The sequence below is a fragment of the Peromyscus californicus genome, unplaced genomic scaffold (genome assembly GCF_007827085.1).
Source record: "Peromyscus californicus insignis strain IS unplaced genomic scaffold, ASM782708v3 Scaffold_9__1_contigs__length_137607984, whole genome shotgun sequence".
Classification (NCBI taxonomy): Eukaryota; Metazoa; Chordata; class Mammalia; order Rodentia; family Cricetidae; genus Peromyscus; species Peromyscus californicus.
Genome location: NW_026294617.1, coordinates 38,071,394 through 38,078,979, shown reverse-complemented (window position 1 = coordinate 38,078,979; position 7,586 = coordinate 38,071,394).

The following is a 7,586-nucleotide window of genomic DNA, read 5'->3' as shown; positions in this document are numbered from 1 at the left end:
ATCCACTCAGTTTACTAACCATTTACAAAATCTTGCTCAAAGCTTTTAAAATCACTCAGCTTACTAGTGAGATAACAGACTGCTAAAAAGAGAGTCCCTGGAGTAAGAGGGGACACACACCTGCCCAATCTTAAGCACACACTTTTCCCTAGCAATCTGACATCTCTGGTTGAGTGCTGTTACTAAGGGTATTAACACTTCTGGAGTAGTGGGAAAGTCTACCTGCCCCAAAGCAGATGTCTTCATGGCTAGGCCCCCCATCTTTTGAAACATGTATCAGAATTTACTTTGGACTCCCATGGCAGGCAGTCATAGAAAATTGTAACTCAAAATGAACTTCCCTCCTTAGAATTCAAAAGACAAATTGAATGTTCTACTGTAAGATTACACAAGCTGCCTATAACTCTCCAGATAACAGTCTCCCAGGCTTGAAGGTGTTAAGGTCCACCAAGTACCCATTATATTTCTATGAAACCCATGATCTGGAATTTGTGCATAGCCTCATAGCTATTTAATCCATTTCTACACTGCCTACCAACAGGCCACAGTAAGAAGTCTTCCCACAGCTATTTCTTGAGGAAATATTCTTTAGCCACAAGACACAGCTTTTTCTTTTTCTTTCTTTCTTTTTTTTAAAGATTTATTTATTTATTTATTTATTTATTATGTATACAATGTTCTGCCTGCATTATGTCTACCGGCCAGAAGAGGGCAGCAGATCTCATTACAGATGGTTGTGAGCCACCATGTGGTTGCTGGGGATTGAACTCAGGACCTCTGGAAGAGCAGTCTCTACTCTTAACCTCTGATCCATCTCTCCAGCCCCCAGCTTTTTCATTATTATGTGATACAGGGAACACTGTTTGCTGGATTTTTGCATCACAATTTTAGCACAGGGTACAGTGGGAAAGTGAGAATTTATAAACCGGTGAAACAGAAGCCTAGGGACAAGCAAGCCCAGAAGATTATTTAAGTAGCATGGAAAGCACCAGCCAGAGATGCATGAGGCACAGTGTCCTGCTGTCTGACTGCATCCTTGTGTATACACCTATGTACCATGGACTCTCCAGACTCAGCATTGTCAAGTTCTCACAGAACAGAGTCTGATACATAAAGACTGGAAAGACCTAGGGTTTGCTGAATTGACTGTATCCTGCCCTCATACATGTAGATGGCTCAGGAGTCAGGCAGAAAGTGAGACGGAAAATAGCAGGTGGGTAGGACAGGGACCAGATGAGCAACTCAGGCCTCAGCTCTCAAGGGTGAATGCTGACACTCTACACAATTACAGGCTGACCCCTAAAAAGGAGGGTGATTGTGGGCTGGATTTGACCTGTGGAGATCCAGTTTATCGCCAGTGGTTAGAAGGCTTTCTGGAAAGAATACACATAAAAATTGCCCTTATTTAATTAAATGCCAAGTGTATTTGCACACCTTGAAAAACACTTTTTTTTCTCACTTGATACAATACTCCTATGGAATGGATGAAAATATCCTCATTTCTTCATTTATAAGAGAAATAGGGTCCAAAAATCTTAAATACCTATGTCATCTTGCACACCTGCAAGTGGTTTTGCTTGGAGTTAAGTGAAGGAAGAACAGTGAACTCCTTTATTAATGATGCTTCAAGGTGTCCTTTCCTTTAGATTCAGGTAAACTTTTTGGGGAAAAGATGGCCATGTCCATCAAATATCCTTGCTTCCACATTTCTAACTCAAACTAAACATGAACAGAAATGTTTCTGTTCATCATTTTAACCTTCTAAACTTGTGCTGTGTTGTGTGTGACTTTGCTTGGGACGACATGACCAAATACATATTCACACCAGATAGGGCAATGACAACAGACCAATGAAATAATCCCACTGAAGTCTAGCTTAGTGAACCAGCAAACGTTAAAGTTACTTACACACATATGGGTGAGGGGTTACTTAGGAACAGGGATGACTCAGGCAGCTGCATCATCAAAACCTACTCCTCCAGCGTGGGGAATGACTCACCAAAGTTCCATCCCTGGAACCACCTGCATGCCTTGCAGGCAGCTCCACCAGTAAGAGAGTCTTTTCTCCCAAGTGGTCATTGCTGATTACAAAACACTGGGGAGGAGCCTTGTGACTGTTGTTTCAGCTTCCTGAGTCTTGTACATTTTGTTTTCTTCCTAAGTCTTACAAGTATTCCTTTGTTGTGGAATATTTAACTATGTAAAGATGTGCTACATTTGTTTCTACTTCCTTCTTAATGATGTAAAGATTTGTTACATTTGTTTTGCTGCATCTGTTTAATTTTATAAAGATGTGTTGTATTTGTTTCACCTTGCTTGCCTAAGGCACCTGACCTAATAAAAAGCTGAATGACCAATAGCTAGGCAGTAGAGGGATAGTTGGGGCTGGTGGAAAGAATAAGTGGGAGGAGAAATCTAGGCTCAAGAGATAAGAAGGAGGAGAGAACAAAGGAGAAAGAGAGGGACATGCCTGGGGCCAGAAGCCAGGCAGCTGCCAGACAGACAGACAGGAGAAATAGTGAAAGTAAGATATACAGAAGGAAAGAAAGGCAAAAAGCCTTGAGGCAAAACACAGATGAAGAGAAACAGTTTAAATTAAGTTATATGAGCTAATGGGACAAATATAAGATAAGGCCGAGCATTCATAACTAACAAGAAGTCTCCGTGTCATGATTTGGGAGCTGGTCGGAGGCCCAAAAGAAAGCCTGTTACATTCCTTCTTCTAGGAGGAAATATTTCCATCTGCAGGAAATTACTACATACAACATGCTCTATGACCTTGAACTAATCATCTCCAGAAATGTGTCTGCCATCTTTCTTTTTAAAACTATTAACATGACCTTACTGAGCATGCTCTGTAATGTGCACCTTAAACTGAGCATACTTGGGAACATGCCTAGGCCCAAAGTACTTTCCAATATGAACTGTATAGCCTTCTCAGATAAAATCCCTGGCTTGCTTTTTGTGGTGGTGGTGGAGTGGGGAGTGTTGGTACTACTTTTAGAATGACTTCAAGGGACTCCTCACATTCTGTGTTTGTGGTGGTTGCTAGTTTTAGAATGACTTCAAGAGATTCCTTACATTCTGTGTTTGTGGTGGGTGCTAGTTTTAGAATAACTTCAGGGAACTCCTTACATGCTATGGGAAATAAACCTTCCTCCACTCACTCATCTTCTGTTTGTGCTTAATGATGCTGAAATCACTAGAACCCTCTGTGTTTGCTTAAAGTTTTCCTGGCTTTCATTCTCAGATGTGCATAATGTCCTTGTTTTTTAATAATAATAATAATAATAATAAATAATAATTATAGTGTGGTCGAAATGCACACACTGAACAGATTGATTTGCTCATTCTATAATAAAGTTCTAATTAATCACATATATTCATTATGAATTGATACATAATCCCGGATGTCCAGCTTTAGAAGAAAACAATTAGATTCAGTGAATGCCTGCTGTTGGCACAGTAGACAGGGACAGGCTGATGTCTCTAATGGCTCCAGGCTTTCCTTCTAATGTCCTGTGGACTTGTATCAATGGCTTCACTTGCTGAATTCACTTGCTTAGCACTTAGTGACATTTCAGTTGTTTCCACTACCTCTTCTTTCCAGCATACCCTGTCATTCCAGACAAAAGAAAGTGATTACATTCTTTTCTATCAGAAATGACATTCTTTTCTATCAGAAACTATTGCAAAGCATATACCATCAAATGAAGTACAGAAAGTTTGCCTCTGGAACTCATCTGAATAGTATTTTAGGCAGTATTTAGGATTTGAATGCTACTTCAATCAAAGTGTCTTAATTTTATCTTTATACTGCTTGACAAAGGCAACTTAAGGGATAGTGTTGCAGGATGTTTGATCACACTGTGAACCCCAAGATTGCATTATTTACTGGAAAAAACCTTCTTCTAGCTGCGGTGTGGCTCAGCCCTAGCATACACCTTTAATCTAAGAGTTTTCTGCTTGAATATTGTCATCAGGGTTAAATAAAATCAACCATAGGTCAAAAGATAGAGCAAGCAACCAGTTGACAGGAAAAAGAAAACAGAGAGAAAGAAGAAATGAGGAGGATGGAGAGATGCACAGGAAGTAGAAGTGAGGAACATCTAGCTGGAGGAGTTTTTGGTTTAAGACTGTACAGGAGAAAGCTCTCTTTCTAGGACATGAGCAGAAGAGGAAAGTCAGCTGGGTGCTTTTTCTCCCTCTCTGAGCTAGCAGGTTTTCACTCCAGCATCTGGCTTCCAAGTCTTTATTGGTAAAATAGAATGATAGAGACTGATAAAAACAACATTTGGTGCCCAACATGGGGCATGATCACATGGACAGAGAAATCACACCAGCAGTGGACAAACTGAGCAGTCTTCAGCTTTGATAAGACACCTGGGAAGTCTTTAAGGAGAGAGTTCACCAATATTAAAAAGAAAAATCTTTCCCACATTAAGGATGGGAAATAGCATAATGCAGGGTGTTGGGACCCTTTATAGTGCTACTTTAGATGGCTTGAAAATAGAAGCAGAAAATAAAAAGATAAATGACTTAACCAGATTGGCATAATACCAATTGTAGTTACTATCAGTTTGGTAATTCATATTTTATCCTTAATAGACAGTGGTGGGGTTTTTTTGTGCCAGATATGAAAAGTGGACTGATAAGATACAAGCCTTAGAAAGACTTATAAATGAAAATAAGAGAAATACTCCGACACAGACTGAGGAATTTAGACAAGAACCTATAGCACTACCGCATGAGGAAACTGAAGAAGAGCAGCCCAAGGTGGTTAAAAAAAATCTTAGTTTATCTAGTTACTAAATAAGGGTTTGTATTAGCTTACAGTTCCAGGAGGATAGAGCCCATCATGGTCAGAAAGATATGGGAGAAGGCAGGAGAGACATGGAGACAAGAGCAAAAGACTGGCTGGTCACATTGCATCTGCACTCAGGAAGCTGAGTACAAACGGGAGGTGGGAGTGACCTATTAAGTCTCAAAGCTCACCCCCAGTGCCCTCTTCCTGAAGCAATGGTCCATCTCCTAATGGTTCCACAATCTTCCCAAACAGCACCACCAGCTGGGGACCAAGTGTTCAAATGCATGAGCCCCTGGGGACCTTTCACATCCAAACCACCACACACACCACTGGAAGCATGTGTTCTTCTCTTTGCCTCTAAATGTAACTGAGTGTGCTGCTTTTATTCAGAGTTTACTGTGGGGAAAGAGCCATTTTAAAACATTTTCTCTGGAAAAGAGACAACGCTAAACTAGTAGGACACTTGAACTTGAAGCCAACACATAGAGCTACATTGTAACACTTGTCAGCTTCAAGCAAGCAAAACAAACATTCCACCTCCTTGCAATCATAAATTCTAAAAGAAAATAAAATCACCCAAAACCAAGGTACAAGGGATCATTTTGATCTACACAAGTCAATGGCTTACTGGCAAAAAGAAATACAGAGAGAGAGAGAGAGAGAGATCACATGAAACAGTTTGCTGATTACTCATTTTGCCTCATCTTCTCAGAATGTCTTTCTGGACAACCCAATTTTACCCCCATACCACTTCTTTATGCAATCATGTATTTTGGCTTGAATTTATGATATACTAGGCCCTGGAATTGAATTTTGTAAGTGATGGAAAGAGCTTAAAGGAGGGTTTAACCAAGGACTTTTATTTTATAGATAGCAAAACTGAAAACCAGAAAATGTAAATGATTTGTTCAAGGTCACAAAATGGCAGATAAAGATCACCCACCCCCATGCATGATCTTTTTCTAGTTACTACATATTCTCCCAAGTACTCTCTGAAAATGTGTGACTTGGTTGCAACATCTGCAACTTACTTTTAAATACTTCAGCTCTGACAGTGTGATACAAATATGTGAGTTTGTTAAGTCTTAATCTACACTCTAGGGAGAGCAAGTAACCCTAATCAAGAATTCAAAGCTAACGTCTAATCACAACGCCACACACCACAGAAGAGTACCACAGGCTTCAGCAACTTTCAATCAACACTGGGAGTACCACCAATGATAATAAACATTATTAATAGGCATTCATTGGTAATTACTTAAAACTTACTTTAAAAATTAATGAGTAGTTACTTAAAAATAATGGAAACTATAAATGGACTGCATTGGTGAAGCCAGTACTATTCTGTTTTAGAAATACCTCACTTCTTCACCATCATGATGAACTGTTGGGAGCCAGCCTGATCCAAGGCTTTCTCAGAACCCCAGAGGAAAGGACAAAGGGAATGCTAGTTCTGTGTCTTTGCCCAGGGACAGACTTGGCAAGGTCTGGTCTGGGGATGGAGCCTGGGCCAGAAAGGAGTCAAGGCTGCAATTTCTGGAGATCCTACCCTTCCTCAGGGCTGTGGTTATCAGTCTTATGGCAGCTGTGTCTGGGATATCCTATGTTGTTGTCTTTGCCAACATTGTCTGATTTAGCTCTCTGCTGACCCTGGCCATTTTCCCCCTATAAATAGTATGTAAGAACCTGAGCTGGTTAATAAACTTGCTTGGCATAAGTCACCATCTTATGCAAAACCTGCTGGTCCCAGCTATCTGTCTTCTTTTTATCATCCCTGGTCATTCTCCTTGACACCTCACTGCTCGGGGGCCCTTATGCCTGCAGGTTCCTATGAAGATTTATGGACCCCTCATAAAGATGGCAAGCAGGGTTTGGCTGGAAAAGAGTCTTGGTCCAGCCTCATTTCCAAGGATTCTGGTTGGTTGATATTACTGCAGAGTTAACTGAATTCTGTGTTCTAGCCAAAACATCCAACTCAGATGAACCCTTTACTCAAGCTAGAGTGAGATGTCTACAGAGAAGGAAGTTGGGACTTCTTCCTAAAATTTTGCACTGTCCTTATGAAGTGTCCCTAAGAATGTTTGTCAATACACATGAATTTAAGAAGCTGTGCAGCTCTGTCCTCCTCCAAACATGACAGTCATTGTCATCTCAAAGAGCAGCTATAATTACCTGCAGGAAATCCCCAAGAAGAGGCCAGTTGACACTCACTCCCAAAAGGAGGTGTTGGGAAAAGTTCATTAGACCCCCTACCTGAGATCCCAGCTGTTACCTTCTATACCTCCCTTTCTTCTGTATTCTACCTCAGCTATATGTGGTCTTGAGAGGTGTTAGAATATATAGGGGGCACAGGGTAAACCTGAAGACGGGACCCCATCTATACAACTCTGGGGAAGTCATCATCCAGACTGGGGTGGAACTTTCTAGTGATGCATCTGTTTCGTTCCTGCGAGCAACCCCTCACCTACGCTCCTGTAAGTAATCCCAATAAGTCCATTGGTTCACCAAGGTAGACTTGCACGGAATCATTACTTTGTCTGTCATTGGTATCCTATAATGGGACAAGACATTTGTTTATATCTCCCTAGGAAAAGTTCACACACCAGAAGTATTTATATGTGTAGGAAACTGACTGAATGTTGCGAACACTGTATTTATGAACACTGTAAAGATGTGTCTCTGCCTAAGGTGCATTTTGACTGGTTTAATAAAAAGCTGAATGGCCAATAGCTAGGCAGGAGAGGAGAGGCAAGATTTCTGGGGAGAGAGAGGAAGTGGA